The sequence below is a fragment of the Papio anubis genome, chromosome 2 (assembly GCF_008728515.1).
Source record: "Papio anubis isolate 15944 chromosome 2, Panubis1.0, whole genome shotgun sequence".
Taxonomy (NCBI): domain Eukaryota; kingdom Metazoa; phylum Chordata; class Mammalia; order Primates; family Cercopithecidae; genus Papio; species Papio anubis.
Window position 1 is genome coordinate 4,553,659 of NC_044977.1, and position 13,633 is coordinate 4,567,291.

At 35.2% G+C, this 13,633-nt stretch overlaps 1 long non-coding RNA gene across 2 annotated transcripts in view; it reads right to left on the bottom strand.

Moving 5' to 3' along the window:
- LOC108584294 overlaps positions 1–12,640 on the bottom strand; it is a 31,270-nt gene extending 18,630 nt beyond the window's left edge. Inside the window, exons 1-2 of one of the 2 annotated variants that reach the window (XR_002520209.2) lie at positions 11,821–12,640; positions 923–1,062 (exon numbers count right to left, since the gene is read on the bottom strand). This is a non-coding gene — a long non-coding RNA (uncharacterized LOC108584294). Of the gene's footprint in view, positions 1–922; positions 1,063–6,065; positions 6,831–11,820 lie in introns of those variants that run through there. The other variant, XR_002520208.2, reaches the window with a different exon arrangement.
- Between the last annotated feature and the right edge of the window lie 993 nt (positions 12,641–13,633).

Genomic DNA, 13,633 nt, shown 5'->3' on the forward strand with positions numbered 1-13,633 from the left:
TTTACCTATGTGACAAACCTACACATCCTGCACATGTACCCCAGAACTTAAAAAATACAACTAAATCATTAAAAAATGTAATCCCCTCAGATTAAGAGTCTCTGCATGTGGAGAAAGGCATGCTTTCTGTTAGCTGAAATTGATTTTTACTGTTGCTTCTAATGGTGTTGTTTATACAATTACTCTTTTGAATTTTTTGTTTGTTTTAGCCAAGGTCCGGCTCTTTTGCCCAAGCTGGAGTGCAGTGACAATGTCTGGGCTCACTACAACCTCTGCCTCCGAGGCTCAAGTGATCATCCCACCTCATCCTTTTAAGTATCTAGGACTACAGGCACACACCACAGCTAATTTTTGTATTTTTTGTAGAGACGTGTTTTCTCCATGTTGCACAGGCTGATCTCAAACTTGTGACATCAAGCAATCCACCAGGCTCAGCCTCTCAAAGTGTTTGGATGACAGGTGTGAGCTACTGTGCTGAGCTACAGTTACTCTTCTTGAAAAGAGCTGCCAATAATATTCAGTGTAGGTTCTTTTCTATAAGAAAGGTAATATTATGTTTCAAAAATGACTTTGAGGTGGGGCTCAGTGACTCATGCCTGTAATCCAAACTCTTTGGGAGGCCGAGGTGAGCGGATCACTTGGGGTTCAAGATCAACCTGGCCAACATGATGAAACCCCGTCTCTACTAAAAATACAAAAATTAGCTGGGCATGGTGGTGGGTGCCTGTAATCCCAGATACTCGGGAGGTTGATGCGGGAGACTCGCTTGAACCCAGGAGGTGGAGGTTGCAGTAAGCCAAGATGACACCACTGCGCTCCAGCCTAGGTGACAGAGAGACTCCATCTCAAAATAAATAAATAAATAAATAAAAATTTAAAAAGACCCGGAACTATGATGTCAGGATATAAGAAGTCCACTTACCATTGTAGAAAAACACTACAGTATAATCATGACCGTGGACATTTGGATTCCTCCAGTGTTTGTGTTTCATGATGCTGCTTTGGTCATGTGCATACAAGTCTTTGCTTCAATATATGTTTGCAACGGTCTTGAGTAGATACCTAGACATGAGATTGCTGAGTCATATGCTGAGGATACATATATTTATTTATTTAATATATTTATTTTTCTTTATTTAGAGACAGGGACTTACTCTGTTGCCCAGGTTGGAGTGCAGTGGCACAATCACAGCTCACTGCAGCTTCTACCCACTTGGACTCAGTCTCCCAAGTAGCTGGGACCACAGGCGTGAGCCACCACACTCAGCTGATTTTTCTTTTTTTTTTGTAGAGACAGAATTTTGCCGTGTTATCCAGGCTCGTCTCAAACTCCTCAGGCTCAAGTGACCCACTTGCCTTGGCCTCCCAAAATGCTGAGTTTGCAGGAGTGAGCTACTGTGCCTGGCCTGTATTTTTAATTTTTTAAAGAAACTGATAAATCATTTGTCTTGGTACATTTTGTGCTGCTATAACAAAATATCTGAGGCTGGGTAATTCATAAAGAAAGAAGTATATTGGCCTCACAACTCTGCTATGAAGTAGCAGGAAATAAAGGGGTTGTGGAGAGCTAAAAAAAAAAATACAAGGTTGGGAAAAAGGAAGAAAAATAGCTGTAAATAAATACAGAAGAAAAGAAAACAACCATGAGAAAATGACTTCTGTGAATTTATGGCCACAGAATTAGAACTAATTGAGGTCAAGGTTGAGTTTCCTCAATCAAGGGCCTTCTCAATGGCAGCAAAATCCTCAAATCTAGAAGTATGTTACTTGACAGATGTCAATCATAGTCCAGCATAACTCGCTGTGGAACATTCCATGGAAGGAGAAGCAGAAAAAACTCTTCTAAATAATTAACTGGTTTTTATGGATATTATGTTTTCCAGTTTCGTAGCACCAACTCTAATAAGCCCATCCAAACAGGTTGTTTGTCCTAAAACTCTCTCCTCATATTTGACGTAATAGCAATGTAAATATTATTTGCATCTGTGCATACAGACACTCACTCACCTTCATTGCTAGTTACAAAGTATACTACTCTAGCAAAAAAAAATTAATTAAAAATTAAAAAAATAAAACCAGGTTTACATTACAGCTCTAAATGTGTCAGTTTGTATGAAATCACACTCCAAAGCATCTTGATGAGTCTTCAGTGGGTGCTTGTTGACAATTTGCATCATGCTTGTTAATTCACCATGTAGGATGTCTTTGAACCCAAGAGCCAGAATTATATCATTATCTATTCTCCAGTTCAATTTTGCAGACATTGAATTTGGAGTGGCTATAGTGTCTCCAGACATAAATAACTCACTAGCTACTTAGAAAACTAGTATGGATTTCAGAAAACAATTGGAATTTGGAGATATGATTTTGAAATTTTCAAAATTTAGGAGATACTAAAAATTAAGAGACTAAACAATATCCTTCTGGAAGAATGTGGATAGAGGTAAAATTGAAAATAAAAGAGAGGCCGTCATTGGGGAAAGAAAGTAAGATAGTTGGTTCGGTTTCTGGTCTCAAGGAAGGTTGTATTCATGTCTTCTCATCTCACAAGTTTTTGGATCCATAGTAACTGGAGTCATAGAAGTAGTGGCAGGAGATTGATTTTTCTTTTCCTCATAGAGTTTGGGAAAGTCCTACTCCAGTCCCTGGTTTCCAGCAGTAATTCAGCCTCCAACTCGCTGACTCTCTTGGAGCAATTCTTTTGCTCCGTATTCTGTGAGATGTGTGGCTCCAGCCGCTTCTGCTTTCAGTGCTTGTTAAGTGAAGAGTTTCAGCCCCACTTACCCACTTTCGCTTTTTGTTTTGTTTTTAAAAATATGTGGTCTCCAAAGATGTATGTTTTGCCTTATAAAATGAAAGCAGGCTTTTCTTTAAATATACACATTAGATTATATAATTTTTGGAATAGCAGAATAGTTCAAAACATGAAAATCTAAAGCAAGCCATCTTGATCAGAAATCATAGCCCTTTTAGTATAACATTAGTAGCTACTCACTGTTAAATGTGTTTTTACCACAAATAAAGGGCTATAAAAATGCCTGCAATTTAGGTACAGAGGGTACTGAAAAAGAGAGAAATATGTTAACTTATCCAAAATAAATAAGTCATGTTACTCATTTACCTGAGATTCAAAGCCAGATATTTTTATCTCTTACCTTTTACTTATTTTAACCCACGATAGTTGCTTCCGAATATAGCTGGAAAAACAAATAGGCTAAACAATAGAGTAAGTACAATTCTGTCTTCTAAACTCCACTGATGAGAGCTGCAGAAATTCAGCCTTTAGCCAAACAAAGTTCAGCATTGTCAATAGTAACTGTCCACTAAAGCTTCTCTATGCCTATATGATGGAATCCATTGAGTTGCCATGAACAAAAAAGTGATAGAAAGATTCATGTGCACTTCTTGGAGGTGAGCAGAAGTGATAGTTCTCCCTCACTCTTTACTAAAAGAATTCCAGGCCGGGCACGGTGGCTCACGCCTGTAATCCCAATACTTTGGGAAGCCCAGGCGGGTGGATCACGAGGTCAAGAGTTCAAGACCAGCCTGGCCAAAATGGTGAAACCCCGTCTCTACTAAAAATACAAAAATGAGCTGGACATGGTGGCAGGTGCCTGTAGTCCCAGCTACTTGGGAGGCTGAGGCAGAGAATTGCTTGAACCTGGGAGGCAGAAGTTGCAGTGAGCCGAGATCTCATGACTGCACTCCAGCCTGGGCATCACAGTGAGATTCCATCTCAAAAAATAAAATAAAATAAAATAAAATGTAAAATATTAAAATAAAATAAAATAAAATACAAAATAAAATAAAGTAAAATAAAATAAAATAAAAATTCTAGGTTTGCTCTGCATGATAGCATGAGTGATGAGCACATATAATACTGAGAAGGAAATACTGCCTCCTTCCAAGTTTAGAGTTTAGAGCTCCTGAAGCCTCCTTCTGTTTATTATCAATTTGTTATATGACCTGGAGAATTAAATCCTCCATTTAAGTGTTTCTCCAAGTCCTATCTTAATAAGGGCTTGCCTCAACCAGTCCATCTATTTTCCTTTTCCTTACTCATTTTGTATTCTTTTTATCTTTCCTTTCATTTGAAAGGAAAGGTAGATTCTAACATTTTTAGCCATTTCATTTTCATGCTCTGCTTCACACTCTGCAAGGGGCAATTGATAGCTTTGCAGAACAAACTTTTCTTTTCGTGCTCTCTGGGATGAACATTTGGAAAGTAGAAAGAAATCAGGCAAAAGAGAAAAGCACCTGGATTTTTGGCCTGCCTGCGTAATAATGAGTTTCTTGCTCTAATGTAAATGAGTTAATTGCATCTATAGGAACAATTTAATTTAATTTAATTGGAATGTGAACAGAGAGAAGATATCTGAAGGCATCAAATCACACCTGGAAAGTAAAAGTCATAATCTTTCCCATTAACTTAAATGAGGAAAAGGTCTATTTTAGAAATGACTTGTGATGCCTTCAGCAATTTGACCCCAATTTTTTTTTTCAAAATAGCCTGCAATATAAAATAATTTCTTCATCTTCAATATTCTGTATATAGCTGAAAAACTAGATTATATTAAATATATAAATTAGGGTCAATTTTTAAAATGTAAGTTTGTCCTCTAAATTATTGGCATTTGATATGTGAATGATGAAAGAAGTTGTATAAAAATTTGCATCATCTGCTATCAATAATCATTTGAAAATGCTGCACACAAAATGTTTTATATTTATTACATATTTGTACTCCCACAAAAACCCTGGTGAGGTGGGTATTAAAATGTATTATCATATCATTGTTATGGATAACAATTTCTTATGGATAAGAAAATATGAGGCAGAGAGAACTTAAGCAGTTTTCCTTAAATCAATTAAGAGTAAATGCCATAGTTAGAATTAGAATTCAGATTTCCCATGTCCTGTGCCTGATTTTTTGTTTTTAAACATTACACCGGGCAATCAGGAAAGATATACATGTTTAATAACCATCTTTGTTATTTTGTTATTATTATTAATCTATTCATGATCAACTCATGTCAACTTTATTCCAAATATTCACATATTTGTCTTTTTGCTACCTGTGTTCTTCTTCTCTTGGAAGATATATTGCTAACCCATATAGAGTGTCTTCTCCTAGATTTATGGAAAGGAGAACAACTGACTTACTCTTAAATAGCTATCAAGTAATCTTCAATTAAAGTGATAATTTTTGTTTACAGTGGTGAGTTTCATTAGGAGGATATAACTGGATTAGCTTCCTCTTCCAAATCTGATTGACTTTCACTGCAGAGGGAATACTTCATGTAAGTTTAGCATGTCAGCTCCTAAGTCTCTTGAGAATAGTAAATTTTAAGTTTGACTTCATGCAGAGCAACTAAATCTTCCAAGATCCAAATATAGCATACTGCAAGACTCTGTGATTCTAGCCAGTAATATTAATGGTTTTGCGTTATACTGTGTGGTAGACTCACTCAATAAATATTAACAGAATGCATCCCACGGCCAACCCTGAAAGTAAATATTGCAAAGCAAACATTCACCTCAGATTTTCTTAAACATAAAACTATGGGTTCCACTCTAGCCTGTAACTTGTTTTGTGCCTATTCACTTGTTTTGTTTTGTTTTGTTTTGTTGACAGAGTCTCACTCTGTCACCCAGGCTGGAGTGCAGTGGCACAATCTCAGCTTAATGCAACCTCCACCTCCTGGGTCCAAGCGATTCTCCTGCCTCAGCCTCCCGAATAGCTGGGACTACAGGTGCCCGCCACCACGCCTGGCTAATATTTTGTATTTTTAGTAGAGATGGGGTTACACCATGTTGATCAGGCTGGTCTTGAACTCCTGACCTCAGATGATCCACCCGCCTCAGACTCCCAAAGTGCTGGGATTACAGGTGTGAGCCACTGTGCCCGGCCATCTATCCACTTCTAAGAGTAAAAATGGACACCGAATTATGTAAAGCAATTCCTTCCAAAATTTGATAATGAAGAGATATAGCATACAGAGAGTTTAAAAGAATGTGCTGTAGAACCAGAGAATTTGGGTGAGAAACCTGACTTTGCCACTTACCAATGGTGGAACATCAGGCAGGTTGTGCCACATTTGGTGTCCTTAGTATCCTGATCAGAAAATGAGGATCTGCTTTATGGAATGTGTGAGCAAAAGGCTGTCTAATGATCCTTTATGATCTTCACCTCCTGGTGTTAATCCCCTCTGAGTGTGAGCAGGAACTGGGAATGGGTTCTAATGAATAGAATATGGCAAAGGTGATGGGATTTCAGTCTAGTGGTAACATGATACTATGTAAAGGCACAATCTTGATAAGTAGACTCTCTCAAGAGACTTCCTAACAGGGTGTTAAGAGGCAAACAGGCATAGTAGGAAGCTCACAAGTGACCTCTAGAACCGAAATTCAGCCTCCAACCAATAGCTAACATGAAGCTAGGATCCCCAGTCTAAAACTGCATGGAGATAAATTCTGCCAACAAACTGAGTGTGCAGTATTTTTCTCTACTTAAGACTCTTCTTTACTTTAGCCTTCTGATGAGAATCTAGCCTTTCTAATACCTCAATTAAAGTCTTGTGAGATCTCAAGAAGAGTATTCAGCTAAGCGGTGCACAAGTACCTGAACCACCATAAATGTGAGATAGTAAGTGTTTGTTGTTTTAAACCCCAGACTCTGCAGTCATGGGAAGTGCAGAGGTAGGAAACCAATAGAGAATGATGGGAGGACATAACTTTGTTCAACAAAAAACACACATTATATATGCAAAAAATGTCAGCAATTGTTATCTACATATAGTAAAGTTTGCCTTAACTAGTCTCAGGCATAATGCACAAATAGGAAATTAATTTTTCAAAATTGTTTAATTTAAAATATTTAATATTTTAAATATATACTATTAAATATACGTTATTTTCTAATAATTTGATTTTTTAAAACCTGCTAATGTTTTATTACACACCTGTTCAGAAAGGATGTTGCACATTAACAAACATAGCCTGAATCCTCAAAGAATGATTTAATTACAAAACAAGATTTCAAACATTAAGAAGTAAATTTATACACACCCGTGTTCACATCAGTGCACACATACACATGCACTTATAATGCTCTCATAGCATTAATCCACTTATTATGTATATATATGTATTAGATGTCTTCTTAAAAATTCTTCTTTGCTGCCAGACTTATAACCACTTCAAGAAATGATTCTAACTGATGCTTATAACAGCAGCTCCTAGCACAGTATGTGGTAGGTGGTAGACACTTTAAAATGGTTTCTAAATGATTTATTTCATTAAAATATGCATTTATATGATTTATCTCATGTGTCACATAACAATGCATGTAACTTCTGATAAATGCATTATTAGGTTATTTTCTCATCCTGTGGACATCATAGATTGTATTAACATGAACATAGATGGTATAGTCTACTACAAACCTAGGATACATGGTATAAACTATTTCTCCTAGGCTCAAATCTGTACGGCATGTTACTATGTTGAATCTGTAGGCAATGACAACACAATAAGTATTTGTGTAACTAAACTTATATAAACAGAAAAATACAGTAAAAATGATTTTTAAAAATGGTACACCTGTATAGGACGTTTACCATGAGTGGAGCTTGCAGGATTGGAGGTTGCTCTAGTGAGTCAGTGAGTAAGTGGTGAACAAATGTGAAGGCCTAAGATATTACTATGTACTACTATTGAATGCATAAACACTGTACATTTATGTTACACTAAACATATAAAATATTTTTCTTTCTTCAATAATAAATTTAGCTTACTGTAACTTTTTTTATACATTTTAGTTTTTTAAACTTTTGAGTCTTTTGTAATAACATTTAGCTTACAACAGAAACACACTGAACAGTGGTACAATCAGATTTTTCTTTATATATGTATTATATAAGCATTTTTGCTTTTAAATTGTTTAATTTTTTGAACAGTTTTGTTTAAAATCAAAATAGAAACACACATTAGCCTAGGCCTACACATGGTTAAGATAATCGATATCACCATCTTCCACTTTAACATTTGCCCCAGTAGAAGGTCTTTATGGGCAATAATATGTATGGAGCTGTCATGTCCTATGATAACAATGAATTCTGGAAAACCTTCTGAAGGACTTGCCTAAGGATAGTTTACAGTTAACATTTTTTTAATTAGTAGAAGGCATACACTCTAATGATCAAATTGTAGCATAGTACATAAATAAACCAATAATGTTGTTCATTATCATTATCTAGTATGTACTATGCGTAATTGTATATGTTCAACTTTATGCTAGACTTTTATAGGACAGGCAATGCAGTGGATTTGTAAATAAAAACATCACCATAAACACGTGAGTAATGCCTTGTAGTATGATGTGACAATGGCTACATCACTAGGTGACAGACATATTTCAGATCCGTAATAATCTTATGAGACCACCATTGTATATGTGAGCTACTGTTGACAGAAATGTTCTGAGGCACATCACTGCATTTAGAGGACACCTATCAAATAACAACTGTGATCCAGGACTTACACTCTAAACTGAGGCTATAAGTCATTTCAATACGATTCTAATCTCTAGCAGTTCATTGTCCAGGGTTGGAATTAGATGTACATAAACAGGCATTTACAACATGCTAAGGGCTAATAGACATAGAAAAGGTTAAGAATGCAAAAATGGATGAGGCAATTGTCTGGCTAATGGGACCAAGTAAAACTTGGTAGAAATGAAGATTTACATGAAAAGGAGTACACAGGTTGCAAAGTCTAGGAGCAAGGATCATTTGTCTCTTTCCTTCTCTGAACTACAAAGGTTAGAACTTCCATTAGCAAAGGGTCTGACAATCTACTGCACAACCCAATAAGGTGGTTCACCGGCACTTTTCTTATATATGAGAGAAAAAGAAAGTTGAAGAACTATGAACAACAGCCTCATGCCTCCAAATACACAGGTTTTAGACCTGATAATACCGTATGAACTTTATCCAGTTTGTCTCGAAAGTCCTTTTTAATCTTTTAGGGAAGAAATGCAAGTATTAAAGAATGTCTTTCCCTGCTTCTTTAACTTCACTCTACCTTCTCGTTATTGTATTACTTTTCTCATGATTGTATTCCAAAATCATTTTGGGAGGCAGTAAGTTGGTCTCTTCAGAACACACCACTTCTGTTTTCTGCCCCTGTTCCTCTTGATGATACCTGGCTCTGTTGCCTTAAGTTGTCCAAGTTCTTATTCTATTTCTCCCACCAAACTCCCATTGAATATTATAAAATCCTGCAACCTATTGTGAACTTTCATTGGTATGCTATCATATATCATTGTGGTTTCAGCTTTTTCACTGATAATGGACTATAAATTCTTCAAACATTCAAGTAGAATGAGGAACTTGCATCCGCCAGCAGGTTGGGGAAGATATTTGAACAGCAGGGTAATGGACTTCTCAGTGATCAGACTGGATGCTTGCAGTAAGACTGGGATTTTATAGATTTATCTTTGTACATTTGTTTTAGTCTATTGTTTTAAATAAAAGTAAAAAATTTAATTTCTGACTTTCTAATTCTCTCATTTTGTATTTATTCAAATGCTCTCTCTCTCTCTTTCTCTCTCTCTCTCTCTCTCCAGGCCAAGCCCTCATAGCATCACATTGCTCACTGTCCTTGAAAAGATAGATGGATAACTTATAACCATAATTATTGATACTCACTGGTGTAATGAAGAGAATTAGAAAACGTGTACACAATAGCAGTGCAGGAGAGAGGATACATAATTGGCAACTATTAATCTAATAGAGAGAAAAAGAGACAGCTAGAATAATTAACACATGCCACACAGAGTGATCGTTTATGATGAGGATGACTGAAAAGACAGCAGCATCACTTAGTTTTCCCCACTGGCAACGAAAGCCGGAGTGAAAACAAAATGAATCTTTGGCCCAGACAGCAGCAATCATGTTTACTGAGCTGTGGTGAAAGTAGCCTCTTCATGAATCCATTTGGTAATTCTCCTTTAACCCCTGCCTTTACTACTAAAAATGACATATATTCTTGTCTTTTTTAAAAAATAGAATTATGTCAGGAGCACATTAAAAAAACACTCAGATTATTATATTGAAATCAAACTTTAGTCAGGAAAATATTTTTCCCTGGACATGATTTGAAAAACATAAGTAATCATGCATTTAAGAAGTAACTCATGTCTATTTGTTTGCTCCTGAGACTTTGTCCTTCTTCTCAAATATATAGCCCATCAAAAAATATCACCACAGTTTAGAACATTGTTTTAAATGATCCAGAGACAAGGCACACATTCCTCACCATTAATGGGAAGATCATTCTATTCACATACGGTACATACAGGAACTTGAAGTAATGAAGATTTACTTATTCCTTTGACTTTCTCTCTACATATGGTATATAATTACATTCTAATAAAATTAAGCCATTTTTGAATTGTATTTATTCCCAGTTTGTTATTTTGTGTAAATTTATTATAATAAATATGAGACAGGCTTGAGAGAGGCATTATTAGAGCCTGTTTAAACTAATTTTTAATAATATCCATGTGACGTGTTAGATGACAAATGGTCAAATGTACCTTTCAAACTCTATACCCTTTTCTTGAACTAAATTAAAATGCCTAATGGCCACCATGGATAGTGTTATTAGTAAGTCCTCATGCTGTCCTTAGGATTTGCTTGCAAACACTAGAATATTAAAAATTAGATATATTAATTATAAAATAATTTTTTAGTTTTGTTTCTGGAAAGCAATTATTATTCCTTATGTTCTTTAAAAAAAAAGATACCACTAATTATTATTATTTTGTGAAAATTTAGTTGTGTATTATTGTAACATTCAAGCATGCACAATTATTTGGCTTGAAATTTCAATTCATTTTTGGCTCTCTATCTAATCCTGAAATATTCTACAAGAGAAATTGAAATATAGCATCCAGCAGCGGGAGACCCTTACTTTTCTGGGTTAAAACATATCTGCTTTACTGATGTTTACACCTGCTTTTTAATAATTCTTCACCAATTTGTTCATCTGTTTGTCTTTCCTTACTTAACTGTTATATTTTTGTTCCACTGACTTCAGTAACCCTTTTCTCAGATTATTTTGGTTTCTCATCTATATAAATAAACAGTTGAATATTACATTTAAATCTGTGCAAGAAAAACAGAATATTTTAAAATTTGTTTGCATATTTCATTAAGTCATTTTCTCATTTAAAAAATGGATAACTAAATTAAGTCTACTTTGTCTATCCAGAAAGCCTAGATTTCATTTACATTCTCCGCATTGATCAACATGAATGCTATCCTTCAGATATTCTGCACTGTTAGCTCTTTTCCTGCATAAATTCCACTAACCACAGCTTCCTTTATTTACCATCCTGTGGTTATCCATGAGTATTCTACAATTCCCTCAAAGCTTATCTAAATACATGGAGATTTTCCTTCTTTGACCCCAACACAATGTGGCAAATTTTTATTCTTACTGCCCTAAGGGAGTTTTCTATATATTCATTTAGACAATTTAAAACCTTTGTGTTTTGTTGTTTTCTTTATTGGTTCTTCTCCGCGTGCTTGATGTTATTCCCTTGAAAGGAGAATATATATCTATTTTTTTTTCTTTAGAGATTTGAACAAGCCCTTAACTACATTAATCTTCAGTTTTTATCTGTAAATAAAAATTATTAATAATTATGATTTATTGGGTATTGTAACAAGCTAGCTACTGTAGTAAATATATACATTTTCTCTTTCACTCTTTACAAAATCCTATGAGATAGTTATAATATTTCTGTCTTACAATGAAAGACCTTCCCACAGTTTTGATTCAGGATCGAATTTCAGATCTTCTGGTATCTTCCAAATATCTTGATGGTAACTACTAGATCACATTTTCATACCTTTATCACAGATTCTAAATAAAAGTATATAAAAATCATTTATTCATTAGATAATGATTTTTATGTTGCTCAAAAAAGCCAAAAATAACTTACAAAAATTATCAAATGTATATTACATGTAATTAAATATTGGCAGTAAATGTCTTTTAAAAGAATTGCACTATAGTTGTGGGTCCATTAGAGAACTATACACACGTTAGAGGACTGAGGTCACAGTGGACAAATCAGAATCTGGAGAGAGAGGCACATTCCAAGAATCACAGCTGAGATTTGCTTGTCTGGAGCAGGAACCACTAGGGCCATAAACAGCTGGAAACACATTAATAAAATTTGATCAAAGGCTGAATGTTGAGTGTGGACTTGAATGAGAGTAAGAAATCTCATGGGAATTTTTGCATTGATGTTCATCAAGGATATTGTCTTGAAGTTTTCATTTTTAGTTGCCTTTCTACCAGGTTTTGGTATCAGGGTGATGCTGACCTCATAAAATGAGTTAGGAAGGACTCCTTCCTTTTCAATTTTTGAAATAGTTTCAGTAGAAATGTTACCAGCTCTTTGTACACCTGCTAGAATTCAGCTGTGAATCCATTTGGTCCTGGGCTTTTCTTGGCTAGTAGACTATTTATGACTGTCTTAATTTCAGAACTCGTTATTGGTCTGTTCAGGAATTCAATTTCTTTCTGGTTTAGTCTTAGGAGGGTGTATGTCTCCAGGAATTTATCCATTTCTTCTAGATGTTCTAGTTGATGTGCATAGAGGTGTTTATAATATTCTCTGATGGTTATTTGTATTTCTGGAGGGTCAGTGGTAATATCCCCCTTATTTCTTATTATGTTTATTTGAATCTTCTCTCTTTTCTGTTTTACTAGTTTAGTTAGTGGCCTACCTACTTTATTATTTTTTTTCCCAACAAAACAGATCCTAGATTTGTTGATCTTTTGAAGGTTTTTTTGTGGCTCTATCTGTTCAGCTCTGATCTTGGTTATTTATTGTCTTCTGCTTGTTTTCTGGTTTGTTTGCTCTTGGTTCTCTAGTTCTTTCAGTTGCTCTTGGTTTTTTAGTTCTTTTAGTTGCACATTTGGGATGTTAGGTTGGTAACTTGAGTTCTTTCGAGCTTTGTGATGTGGGCATTTAGTGCTGTAAGTTTCCCTCTTAACCCTGCCTTAGCTGTGTTCCAGAGATTCTGGTATATGGTATCTTTGTTCTCATTAGTTTCAAGGAACTTCTTGATTTCTGTCTTAATTTCATTATTTACCCGAAAGTCATTCAGAAGCAGGTTGTTCAATTTTCATGTAATTGTATAGTTTTGAGTCAATTTCTTAGTCTTGAATTTTAATTTGATTGTGCTGTGGTCCGAGAGACATTTTGTTATGATTTTAGTTCTTTTGCATTTGCTGATGAGTGCTTTCCTTCCAATTATTGATAAATTTTAGAGTAAATGTCATGTGGTAATGAGAATAATGTATATTGCGTTTTGGAAGGGATTGAGAGTTCTCCCATTTTGGAAGACAGTATGGCAATTCTTCGAAGACCTGGAGACTGAAATACTGTTAGACTCAGCAATCCCATTACTGGGGATATACCCAATGAAATATAAATCATTCTGTTATAAAGTCATATGCACATGTATGTTCATTGCAGCACTATTCACAACAGCAAAGACATAGAATCAAACTAAATGCCCATCAATGATAGACTGGATAAAGAAAATAT